The sequence below is a fragment of the Myotis myotis genome, unplaced genomic scaffold (genome assembly GCF_014108235.1).
Source record: "Myotis myotis isolate mMyoMyo1 unplaced genomic scaffold, mMyoMyo1.p scaffold_m19_p_2, whole genome shotgun sequence".
NCBI classification, from domain to species: Eukaryota; Metazoa; Chordata; class Mammalia; order Chiroptera; family Vespertilionidae; genus Myotis; species Myotis myotis.
The window spans coordinates 183,530,377-183,544,257 of NW_023416324.1; the positions used below are offsets into that span (position 1 = coordinate 183,530,377).

Sequence of the window (13,881 nt, forward strand, 5' to 3'; positions counted from 1 at the left end):
ACATGGTTTGTTGTGTGATGCATACGGCACTAGAGATATTCTTGGGAAGGTGTGAAGCTCTGTAAAGCGGCAGGCTTGCCAGCAGTGGCATTTTATCGTTGTTATGCTTCTTCTTCAGTGTTTAGTGATGGATTGGAGTTTACATCGCTGGATAGGTGGATTTATACATTTTCATCATGTTTTAATTGAAGTAACCTTCACAGAACAGACTACTGGATTGTTTTTCCCACAAGATAAATGTGGAGTAAGGGTAATACTAGTAATACAATCATAAGAAAAAGAAACAAGGAAAAATGAAACTTCTGCTTTCAGTACAAGCTCTTCTTCAGCTACATTGCAAGGCTCAAAACAAGGTCTATTTAATCATATATACTAACTTCACACAAAAACATTGAAAAGCGTGAGGAGAGACGGGGGTTTGTGGCTCTGGAGAGCTGAAGGAACAGACTCTGGATCCCTGAGCTGAGTTCCTCTCCCACACCACAGATGCCAGCTTTCATGTGTGGTGCACTCCCCTAAAACGGCATCAGGCTGGAGAAAAGCAATCACCCCACCCTCTGGATACCCTGTCACCCCATCCTATGGAGCTTGTGCTCTGCTGAGGAGTCAGCTGCCTAGCCCAGGGTGTAAAGATCTGGGAAGACTCAGGGAGTATCTGTGACTGAGTTGTATGACTTTGGGGTGGGGAACAATCCCCCCACTTTCTCGTGAACTTGACTGGTGTCTCCCCTCACCAGGGACTCCCTAGCCCCATTCTCCACACTCCTGGTGGCCCCACCCTCACAATTTTTGGTGGCTCTGCCTTGTTGAGGTCTGGCCAGAATATGGGACAGACTGTATTGTGTGGCTCAGCGGCAAGGGCAACTCTCTCAACCTTCCCTCAAGACTGACCTGCACCTCCCCCTCAAGGGAGATATGCTAGCCCATCCACCCAACTCCTGTGGCCCCATCCTACTGTGGTCATGATCAGGCAAAACCTGGACAGACTGAGTTGTGTGGCTCTAGGACAGGGAACATTTTTCTCTCACATGCCAAATAGGTGCAGAGCCTTCCCTTCACACAGTCAAATATTGCTCTATTTGGGCACAATAAAATCTGCTGGCTTCACCCTGCTGATTGCCTGAGACCCTGCCCAACCACAAAGATGTGCGAGCACCCAGAGGGTGGCAGCTAACCTTTGTATGCACTGGGACATGGGTTTGAGTGACCTCAAACCCAGCACTGGCACCAAGTCTGAACCTGTATAGATCTGGCGGACACCAGACAACAAACTCACAACAAACAAAAGTTCTAGACCAGATGGATTCAGAGGTGATTTTACCAAACATTCAAAGAAGAAATAATATCTGTCCTTCTGAAACCATTCAAAAAAATTCAAGAGGAGGAAATTCAAGCTCATTCTACATGGCCAGCATTAGCCTAATTACAAAACCAGATAAGGACACCACAAAGCAATAAAAAAATTATAGGTTTATATCCATGATAAACATAGATGCTAAAATTCTCAACAATACATGCTAAAATTATCAGTAATACATTAGAAAGATCATATACCATGATCAAGTGGGATTTATTTAAGAGATGCAAGGGTAGTAAAATAACCACAAATCAATAAATATGATACACCAAATAACAAAAAATGAAGGATAAAAATCACATGATCATATAAATAGTTGTAGAAAAGGCATTTGATAAAATGGAGCACCCATTTATTAAAAAACAAAACAAAACAAAACAAAACTCTCAGCAAGGTGGGAATAGAGGGAACATACCACAATGTAATAAAGGCCATATATGACAAACACACAGCCAACATCATACTCAATGGGCAAAAACTAAAAGCATTTTCCTTAAGATCAGGAACAAGGCAAGGAAGTCTGCTTTCACCACTCTTATTCAATATAGCACTGGAAGTCCTAGCTACAGCAACAAGCCAAGGAAAAAAAAATAAATAAAAGGCATCCAAATTGGAAAGGAAGCAGTAAAATGTCATTATTTGTAAATAACAGGATACTATATATATATAGAACCAATAGATGCCACCAAAAACTACTAGAACTGATACATGAATTCAATTAAAGTAGTAGGATACAAAATAAATATTCAGAAATCAGTTGCTTTTTATACAGTAATGATGAACTATCAGAAAGGGAAACTAAGAAAACAGTCCCATTTACAATTATTTAAAAAAAGTATCTGGTAATAAATTTAACCAAGGATATAAAAGACCTGTAGTAGGAAATTTATAAGACACTGAACAAAGAAATTGAAAAAGATACAAATAAGTAGAAGCATATACCATATTCATGGATAGGAAGAATTAACATATTTAAAATGCTAATGCTCCCCAAAGCAATCTATAGATTTAATGCAATTCTTACCATGATACCAATGGTGTGATTCACAGAACTAGAGTAAATATTCTAAAAATGTATATGGAACTGCAAAAGGTCCCAAGTTGCCACAGCAATCTTGAGAAAAAAGAATAAAGTTGGAGGAATTGCTATCTAATATCAAACTATATTACAAGGCCACAGTAATCAAAACATCATGACACTGGCATAAAAACATACGTATAGCTCAATGCAACAGAATAGGGAGCCCAGAAATAAACCCAATTCCTTAGAACCAAGGATTACAAAGGGTCTACTCTGAGATGGGAATATCCAAGTTACAGACCTTGATTACATAGAAGTTCAAAGGGTACCATGTCCCATGTTGTGGCCATATCAATATGTAGCTATTGAAAACTAATGTAGTAACACATATATCCTGCCATGACCATTATTAACTGATTACTTGATTAATGGCTAGCACCAACTAAGCATGAAGTAGGTCCAGTGAGCTAACTTCATAATCTCATTTAATGTTTCTAAATACCAAAAAGTAGAGACCATTATCATCTCAGTGTAATTGATCATTACATTGAAGATCTGAAATACAAAGCCACTGAAACACTTTTCAATAAAACAAGAACACAGTTTTGTGAATGTATTGAATTCCAACAAATAGAAAGAGATAAGGCAGAAGAATCAATAGACTCTACAGATAACCCTGCTTCCTTCTCAATTTTGTCCATAGCCTCCTTCTAGGATAAAAGGTAGGCAAGCCTCAATAGTTTTCCAGTTACATCCCATTCCCTCTTCCTTTGCAAAAAAATTATAAGCAATTCTACTTGTTCTCTTTCTCCTTGGGTTACTTCTACTCTAAATGAACCTCTCCAAGCATGTGAGAAAATAAGAGAAAACAGAATGCCAAGGAAAAATGGTACACTAAAATTTGACAGTAATAGGAGAAAAAAATTTGCCAACTAAATATTTTAAAGAATATTCAGGGAAAAAATCCTGAGTATATGCAGAGGTTCTAGCTGGTGGCAATTTATCTTTGTGGAGAAAAACAAACAAACAAACAATAATAATGGAAGGCAGCACCTAGCACTGGGAGCAGTGGTCAGTGAATTGGGCCCAACTTGTTTACCAAGATCTTCCTTCCTGGAAAACATTCTTCCCAGGCTCAGTTTTTGCCTAGAGGGACTCCAGCTAGTATTCATCAAGGCCTGTTTCAAAGATCAGTACATCCTTTTCAGATTCTCCCAGCCCCAAAAGCATGTGTTACCATTCTTGTAACTGTACCCATATCAGATTTTAATCACAGCAACTTATACACTCAGCTTCCTTCTTCATCCTTACATTATTTAGTGTGAAGCAACTTAGGAAAAACAAAGGAATAGTGCTAATTTGCATGGAGACTGCAGTTCAATGGGGAAGACACAATCTATGTAAGTCAATTACACAAATAACTATCTAGTCATAAATGCTTTGCCAAAAAGGATAATGCAGGGTGCTCTGAGGGAAGACTTAATGGACCTGTAGTGAGAATGTGATCTTGAAGAAGTGATCTATAAACTGGGTTCTGAAAGATGAATAGGAGTTGGCAGGTCAGGACCAGAGGACCGAGTGTGCCAGACTGAGGCAAGGGAAGACCCAAATGTTGTGAAACCAGAGGCTTTCCAACAACAAAGAGACCGGTGTGACTTGAAAGAAGAGTGGGGCAACAGGCTGGAGAGGAGAAGATAACTCAATAATTTCTATGCCATTTTAGGAAAAATGTGAGATCACATCCCAAGTCTGAGAAGAATTATAATCATAAAAATAACATGATCAAATTAGCCTCACTCTTCAAAAAAGAGGCTATCACTTTTGAACTGTTGATTTTTACTAACCTTCCCCAGAATAAATCATTACATTGTAGGTTATCAGAAAATATTTCTTGATACAAATAAGTGGAAACATTTCACTTATTCATTATTACTTTTTATCAAGTAGCACTACCCTCAGATTTTTAAAAATATACTTGTGATGACTGACCTCTGTGACGATGGCATTATCTTAATTAGAGTTGGAGCAAGAGGGGATGAAACAGGAGAACAAATTAAACTATATACTGAAAACTCATCATGCAGGGGTATGTGTGGGTGACTGTATAGACTGGCAGCTAATTACATTACTGTTTGGCAAAAAAAAGGGTAAGATTTTAAGATACCATGGCAGCTTTTTTGACAAAGCAAGGGAAAAAATATCTAAGGGATAGCATTTCCTTTTACATTCCACAACTGAATTTCTACTATGACCATCATTACAACTAATGGCTTGATGAGGAAAATAAGACTTTTTTTTTTTTTTGGGGGGGGGGGGGGGTTGGGGGGAGAGACCAGCAGCTTGACTCTGTACCTAGTTAATCAGAATCCCTAATGAACATTCCTGTTAGCCTATAGTCTAGTCACTTGCCCCTTCCTTAATTATCTGGTCTTGCAAGACCAATACTCACATTTTACAGAGGCCATAAACCATGAACAATACACAACCCCTGGAGGAGGTTATCAGCGCTGGTGCCAGGCCAGGCCTTTAGGTGTGGTCTCATGTGCCCCATCCCAACACACAGGGCTTTTTGCAAAGGTCGTGAAAGGTCCGGAAGTCTGATCCATATTTAAGAGACAAAAAAACCAAAGGGTATAAAGAGAAAGCTTCCTCCATATTGGCTTGCTCAGGATTTGGAAACAGGCTCCCCTGAGTCACGGTAATAGTACATCTGGAAATAAATGGGTTTTTCCTGTATCTCCAGGTACTCCTGTGTATTTTTCAGTCACCTGGTAAATTCTGTAACAGGCTAAATATTAGAGTGTCTTATTTGTGTTGTTTTCAGGGAGAAGCTGAAACAAGTCATTTAACTATATACAGTAAGTTTTACTTTTCATTTACTGTGAACCTACTCTCAGATAGAATCTCCAAATACAAATTATTAAATCTAGACTCTACTTAGAAGTCTTGACTGCCAAGGATTAAGACGGTGAAATTGAGTGAGGGGCAGGAATCAAGAAGACAGAATGTTAAATTTTTATTTTATTTTTTAAAAAGCCTGGGCAACAATTTTAATGTATGTGTAAACTACTGCAGGAAGAATCTTGAAAACCAATTGGCAGCCTTTTGATCCCCCAGAAGAAAATGAAGAATCACTCAAGAGCTTAGGAGAGACATCCAGGTAGAGTTGATTACTTTCCTTGATGTTAAATTGATGCTTTGGTCTGAAAGGGGCAACCTGTGGGTCACAAGTCATTGCTTCCAGAAGCAACTTAATTATGTCTGCCGGTGTCTTTATAGAGAAGATAGCACAACCTAACAGCAGTTCTATATTCTCAATTTACTATTTAAGCTTATTTTTGTTTCTAGTGAGTTGCTGTGCCTGGGAATAGTGGAGAATCGCTCTTCCTGGCGCCCTGCTTAATTAAAGTCCTCTTTTAAAAAATCCCTTGTGGCCAGAGAATAGCTACAACTTTGGCAGAAGCAGCGCTAAGTTTCTCAGTATGGCCCTATGCCAGGCTGTGTCAATCTTGACCCCGTGGAGGATGATTAGCAGAGACACGGTAGTTAAACTTTTGTGTTCATTCACTCCCAGGCTTCTGCTGGAATTGGCAAATACTATAGTGACTATTGTTTAAGAAGTAAGTGTCTACTAGGAGTTGGACTAAAACCACCAACTCCTTTCACATAAGGCACCAAACAACAATAATGGCTTCCTGTCATTCCTGACATGGCTTAGAGCTCAACCAGTGCCCCAAAGGCGAAAGAATATGACACTGGTAATCTTCTTCAGATATCCACATTCTTATTGCCTTTTATGTTACAGTTCTACCAGTGCTAATACTAGTGAGATTCAAAACAATTTTCTATTCATGGGTCATTTGTGTAACAGACCAATGAATCCTTGATATTCACAAGGATTTCATATACACGTGGGATACTAATTGCTAGATGACTTCACCATTTAAAGAAAATTGACTAATAGAGTTTAGAATCAAAAAGTGTTCCAAAAAAATTTCTAAGTTGTAAATAATGACCAAAACACCAACTTTCATTACATTTTAGATCTTACTGTCCAAGTTCTAAGTGTTTGAAATAATTTTTAGTGTTTCTAAATTCCTTGAAATATCACATTTTTTCCCCCATGGCTGAAAATAATTCTAATGTACATTTTGGTAAATTATAACCAGAAATAATTATATCACACTTGTAAGTATTGATAAAATAACCTATCTAAATAAGGTAAATAAACTTTGTACAAAACTCACTAAAAATTTTCAATTATTACTTGTTTGATTAAAATTCAATCTTTAAATATATTCCTTTCTGCTTTGGGGATTTTGCACAAAACTTCAAAATGTCTATCAATTCAAATAAGAAATCATGTATTTAAGAAAAAAAATGAAAAGCAGAAATGAAGAAACCAATTTTTAAGCAAAAAAGTAACAAGCAAGCTAAAGCCAGGTCTCTTTATTCATTTAACAAGTATTTGTTGGTCACCAGTAATGTGCCAGGCACTGTTCTAGGTGCTGGTGAGAAACACACAGCTTTGAGAAAGCAGACAGAAATCCCTGCCATCACTGCCACTACAATATTGTTTCATTATGTAAAATATTTTACTTTTGTATATTCATTTAATACTCAGATGTGATTGCTAAAGACCACAGCTTTAAATAATAGGCACTTTCAGTATCAGTCTCATAGTAGCATATACATTAGAACACTTGGCACAGTTAAAGAGGTAATGAAACTGGTGACTTTTTTTTACCCAAGAAAAAGGATAGATAACATTGTCACTTGTATGTAAAGTTTTGGACAGCTAAGTAATATAAATGTAAATTAAAAATGACAGATGCAGTTACTTGAAACATAATGGTTACTGAAGTGAATCTTTATTCCTTCTAGTGTTATGGTTAACTATTAAATGACTCAAGGATCACTTTCAGGTACAAATTTTGTGACAACTGTTGGTCAATGTCATATGTACTAATCACTGTCGGTTCTGTCATAAGAGAAGTGATTGTCCTATGGGGGAAATCATACTAGTTACAATCCCAAGTTAATTTTTATCAAATCAATGTCCATGGATTTCATACATGACCTTGTTGAATTTCTAAGCATAGTAAGTAATCCATATGACAATAAAAAGGTATTCATCAAAACCTTTTAAGGCAACAGAATTTTCAATTCATGCTGAAATATTAAAATTAACCTTTTTTCCTTCTGAAGACTCAACATACACTGGGTGTGTCAAGGGAGTAAAAACTACTGTTATACATAAGTGATGCCAAACATCTGCATCAGGAATAAACTGTACATCAGTTGGATGTTTCCAAAAAGGCGGAGGTTGAGAAACATATAGAGACCTCCATATTATTCCCTGACTTTTTCACTCTTTTCAGAATTTACTATGTTATTTAGATACAGACAAAATGTAAAAAAAAAAAACCCACATTCTAGGAAAATATTTTCTTGATATTTTATCTCCTCCATAACTTCTGCCCGCCCCCCAACACATTGCCACTACCAAATAAATAAGTAAGCAAGCAAATGAATAAATAAACGGACTTATTTTCTAGATTATGCCAAAAATTAAACAGAATTATAGATACAAGTAAAAGATAGATAAACCCATTTCTTACTGAAACACCACTTACAGCACACTCAAAGCGATGACATGGGCTTCAGCAGGCAGCTCTAACTGCAGACACAGGTGGTATTAGAAAGGCAGACGATAGAAAAAGAAGAGGTTACTGCCTGGCCTGTCTCAAGGGAACAAGTTTATGTACAAAAAATGTGACTAGATATATAGTTAAAATACTAAACAAAAATTGCTAGAGAAGCAGATAAAAGTGAAAACACTATAAAAAATATATTCTTCTATTTCATAAGTCAAACCCAAGCTCCTCAAGTTAAAGTTGGGTCCTAAGATGTCAACTGTGTTGGGTAGATCTGAGTCTCAGCCTGGAACTTTCTTTCCTGGGATGCATCACTGTGGTTTTTGACTTTACATCTGTAGCAGTAACTTAGATTCTATTTATTCCAAAATGAATTTCATGCTCAACTTGTTTTTCTTAATTAAACTTCCTTTAGTGGTTCCTAATATGTGTATTATTGAAACTCATTAGTCCCATTCACGCTCGCCTGTCAATTTTTGGCTACACATTTATATACTGAAGTGCTCTGTTGCTATCTATAGTAAGAAAATTAAATAATAAATATGGGGACTTGAACGTTTTATGAGTGTCAGAATGAGAGAGTGCCTGCAAGGCCCATAAGGTTTCACACAAAAGAGGCATTACTGCGATAGCTAACATGCTGACACATCTCTGATCTATAAAGTCTGCAGTAATGGCAGCAGTAAAGCGTCCTGCCATTGACTAGAATTTCTCTTACATGCAACGGAAATAGGCACAGAAGAGATTATATTGACTGTCATAAAAAGAATTCATATAAAATCCCCCCAAATGTTTAATCATTTCAAATGTCTGGAGTGATTTACTCGTTTTCTCTGACTTCAGTTAAGCTTAGAGTTGGCACTCTCTCTTTCCCATAGGTTTGCTATCAAATAGGTATAGTTTTGGGGGCAGGGGGCAAGGGGAATCTTAAAGGCAGGGATAATTCATAGCATCATAGCAATATTTGACATTGGCAATGTGATTTCATTAATAACAAAGCGAAAGTAATCAAACCTGTAACTGTTAAGGAATCATTCTTCTTAGAAATAGTGGGGAATGTTGCTATCCCATAAGATTAAGCCGTTAGTTCCCTCAAAGTATTTCAAATTATCTTTGCAAATGTATTAAAAATGACACTCTAGATTCATCATGAGTGCTCACTATTTTGTTTGTTGTTGTTTTTAGTTTTTATGGGCTTTGCAAATTTGAGATACTCAAAATTAAAATTTTAAATGAACTGAAAGTTGGGCTTTTTTTTTGCATTTTCAATAAAGCAAAAGAGATGAGAGATTTGCATTGGGGATGCCATTTGTTAAACATCTACAAATCATTAAAAAAGGATTGCCCTTTTCATTTTGCTTTCAGTCGATTGTGCAGTAATTTAATTTTTAAAAATTAGTTAATGTAGAATAACATTTAACTGTATCTAATCATCTCAAAATCAAAGGAAGCTACAGCAAATGTGTTATCTCCCCCTGAATGTTAGGCCACTTGGAACACATGGGAGGCTTTCGAGGGACAGGTGCAGCTGTCAAGTGAAGCTCCAGTAAATGAAACACTCATTTTTCAAGTTTTGGGGAACCCAGTGCCATTTCTTGTCACATACGTTAGAAACTGTGCTTGCGATTTTTAGGGCTCATTGAGAGCTTCCATTCCTTTACTCCAAACTACCACATTCTGTGTTATTTGTAGCCAAGTTGGATCAGCTAAAAGCCACCATGTTCTTTTTAATAATCCTGAACAAAAATAGGCATTTGAATGTAAAGCAAAATGTAATTTTCTAAGTGAACTCTCCAGGTTTTTCAGTAGTTCTCCACACTGAAAATTGCAAGATTTTCAATGCAAATGTTCTCTACTCTATTCATGGAGAACATGTATGAAATGGGGTACCTTGCTCTTCACTTACTGGCTGCAGTTTTAAAAACTTTTATGGTGTGTGGTTTTGTTTATTTCCATTGTTATTGACCTTCCAAAGTGAATTTACCACCTACGAAGTTCATCAAAGTTTTTCATACAAACTGTTTGTAGAAACCAAAGGGTAGGCCAAAGTTTCCCCCTTTTCATTCTCTCTGCCAAAAGAGAATAGAATGAGGGAGTAGGAAGTACTGACTACTCTTGAGAGAGAAAAATATTGTTCAAACAAGAAAAGGCACTTTAAGCTCAATTTTCTTCTTTAGCACTATGGGGCATGCCATGACCACTGGCTCAAAGATTGCAAAATATGCAAATTAACTTTGAACAGGACCTCCTTTTTCATGTTCCATATTCTTCATTCACTTTCATATCAACATTGCCTTATCTTTTGGCCTAAAAAGAGAAATCCCAGACTACCTCCTATTCACCTTCACTATTTATTTAATATTATCATTTATTATGTTATTTACTAGCTGCCTTCTTCTGTTGATTTAATTTTTCTAAAAGGTGTTACATGTTAATGGACTGTGTAGCTAGAAACAGCAGCTAGAAATGTACCAATACACAGAACATCCATTCTTCTAGTTCACACTGCACAAGAAACCATGTGACTCAGCTGTGCAAAATAAAAGGCAAACCTAGCCATTCAGATACCTCCTTAAAACTAACCATTGGGCTTGTAGAAACCATTTCTTGCTATTGCTATCATTTTGAGACAAGCTTACACAAAGTCTGCAGGAATAAAAACTAACTTCCCCTGTAGAATTCTTGGGAGACAAGTTATATATTTTGCTATTTCATCCTAAAAAGAAAAGAAAAAGAAATAGCATGTTCCTATCTCAAGATTTAGATTTAAGAAACACACACATACACACAAATCCAGGAAGAAAGTTTGGCGAGGCTCCCCTCTTAATGCCCGAATGCCGGGTGCACCTGGAATGCTTAAGGTAAGTACTGGCACGATGAGTGCTTCAGATGACATTGAGGAGTTGCCTTCTAATGAGTTCAGAAATAATGAAGAGGCTTCCATGCTAAAACCATAACTGTATCTACATGCATTTCATAATCTGTAAACAGAAACCCCTGAAAAAAATATTTGATGCTTTTCTTCAAAACGTTAAAATGTACACAACACATTATTTGCCAGTTTAAGGAGTATCTATCTCCATTTTATTCTAATGCATGTGAATGTCAGAAGGTTTAAAATTTAAAGAATTGCCCTTACATTTAAAAAGCCAACTAAAATTATAATGCTGACCTGTCAGAAGGATGGGGGTGTTCATTAACCTATTAACCTATCCATTAACCTATTCGTATATCTAGATAGCCAGGTACATATTTCAAATGAATCATTTTCTCTGTTATTGTTCCAAACCTATGTGGGTTGCAAAACTGGTTTAGAATAATATGCTTTCCTTGATTCCAAAGCAACTTTTAGTTTCTTGACTCAATTAATAGTCACTCCTTTGAGTGATTAATTTTAATTATATCTGCTAAAATGCAGTTTCCTTCTGCAAATAAAAAATGAGCTTTTCTCGAGGTACAAAATATTCTTTTTTAAAAAAAAATCGCCCTGAATTCTGCTGCAAGAAAATGGGAACGCGCGCGCGCTGCGCTCAGTCAGAAAGAAAACCCAGCAAGTGGCGAGGCAGGCAGGGCAGGGATGCATCAGAAATGCAGCTGCCTCCTGGCGCACTCGCCAGCCTGGGCCCTGGCAGAAAGCTGCAGCGCCTTCCTGGGCTCGTCCGACTCCAGAAAGTTACCTCGGACTGTAATATGCAAAGTCGTGCGAGCGAATTACAAGACAACATGTGTGGCCAGTCACTCCCTTCTGCCTCTATCCCATGCAGTGACCCTGTAACCCTTTAGTGATAGGCTGGAGGGGGAAGGAGGGAGAGGAAAGGGGAAGGGAGAAAGAGACAATGCGAAAACGGCCAATTCCCTCTGCAAAATTCCCTGAGAAGCCAAGACAGCCACGGACACCGCGCCGAGGCAGCCGCGATTTCCACCGGGGCTTTCCCCCTCCACTTGCGGGTTCCCAAGGCATCCCTGCCGCTTCTCCTTAAAGTCTCACTAGGAGGAAGCTCTGCATCCGGAAGGGATCTCCCAGCGGAAAGATTTTCAATGAAAAGTTGAGAGCTTGGAGGGTTGCTTGGCTTCCCCACAAAATAGGGTTTTTAAGCTCGATCTAGGCAGCTCCCTAATGATCCACCCGGAGATGCGCGAGGTGCTTTTGCATCCCCCCTTCCCTCCCCATTTCACCGGCACCGCGGCCGCAGCACCTTCCGCGCAGAGGCACCCGAACCCCCGCAGCCCCCTCCTAATAAAAGAGCCCCAGACTTACCCTCAGTAAGACAAATCCACCGAGGGGCACCCCTCATCTTCCCCAGTCCCCTTCCAACCAGTCAAGGAGACAGTTTCTACAACACTTCGCCTTCGAATTCAAGCTGAATCAGTCAAAGTATTTACCAGTTTCTAGTCCCCCTTTTTGTTTTGGAATCTTGAAACACCCCCCTCCCCGAAATAGTGTTTCAGAATTCAAGATGCTTCCTTTATTTATTTTTTCTTCTTCTTTAAGCAGCCGCAACCCCAGTGTTGCGCCCCCCCCGCTCCTTTTTTCTTTTTCTTTTTTCTTTTCTTTTCTTTTTTTTTTTTTTATTCACCCACGGACACTTCCAAAACGTGCCAATTGATCCTTTTTTCTCTCCAGCTGCAACCGGGATCCAGAATCCTGGGGACCCAAAGCCACCTCCATGGAGATCCGACCATCAGGCAAGAAATACAAATGATCAAACAACGTTACTTCTTTCAGCTGCAATCAGATAATCCTACTAATCCAATAGATTTATCTCGATTGGAAATTGACCTCAAAAATGAATCCCCGGTGCTGATGTCCAACAGAGAGAGGAATTCGTAGCCCTGTCCGTGTGACCGAAAGGACTGTGGTTTCTTTCTTTCCTTCTTTCTTCTTTTTAAAAAATCTTTTTTGGATTCTGGGTGCACTGCTCGCAAAAATGCCGAGGACCCTGGTTTTCCCCTAATATAGGTTTCTACTTCAAATCAGTGCCGGATGAAAAATGGTACAAAGATACCCCTAGTGGCTCGATGTGATATTGCAGGAATCTCACTTTCCCAATCCCCTCTCCTCACCTTTTTTTTTCCTCCTCCCCTCCCCTTGTATATAACTGACTGCTATAGTAGTTAAACAAGAAGGCTGAATGAAGATTAACATGAATAGTATATGATTACTTGAAAAAAATCATCTGATCTTTTTTTGTTTTACTTTGAAGACTGAATTTTCTGTGCTTGTCTCCCCAGTATCTATCTTTTTTCTACATAATTTTCCCCAGTGGGACAGCTACTGATTTCAAAGCAAGTGTATTTGTTTCTTGAACAACTAGATATCAAAGGAAGCTTCAGTTTTCCTGAATATACTACTTCTAGAAAAACTCGACATTTTGTTTCCTTTAAAGAAATATGTGTGTGTGTGTGTGTGTGTGTGTGCGTGTGTATTACACAATCTCTTCTCATTTTGGACTTTTGATGTTCCTTCAGCAAAGCAGATTATGGCTGCTGTGAGCCTGTGGTGGAAGAGCATGGCCTAAGGGTCATTATATGGGCCTCAATGTTTCTTGCTTGTATCCTTTGCAATTCAAGGACCTCAAGCTTACGACTACCATTTTGAAGGTTTTAGATAAAATGAGCCAATGCAGTACATTTTAGGCCTCCTTTTTCGGTAAGTAATACTTCCCAGACTTACTATGCCTACCAATAACCCATGAATCTTTTAATAATGAGGATTATGATTGTGTGGGACCAGGGAAGGAATGAGATTCTGCATTTCTAACAAGCCCTCTGACCACACTCTGATCATCAAGGGCCTAGTAAACTGGGCAAGTTGGATCCTCTTTCATGCTGGTGGGTTCAGAGAC

At 38.3% G+C, this 13,881-nt stretch overlaps 1 protein-coding gene across 2 annotated transcripts in view; it reads right to left on the minus strand.

Moving 5' to 3' along the window:
• NLGN1 (neuroligin 1) overlaps positions 1–13,881 on the minus strand; it is an 854,057-nt gene that overhangs the window by 695,474 nt on the left and 144,702 nt on the right. The window contains exon 1 of one of the 2 annotated variants that reach the window (XM_036352370.1): positions 12,294–13,007. The exons of the other annotated variant lie outside the window; for it this stretch is intronic. The gene's annotated coding sequence lies outside the window, so the exon portion shown is untranslated. Of the gene's footprint in view, positions 1–12,293; positions 13,008–13,881 lie in introns of those variants that run through there. 2 annotated transcript variants of the gene reach the window in all.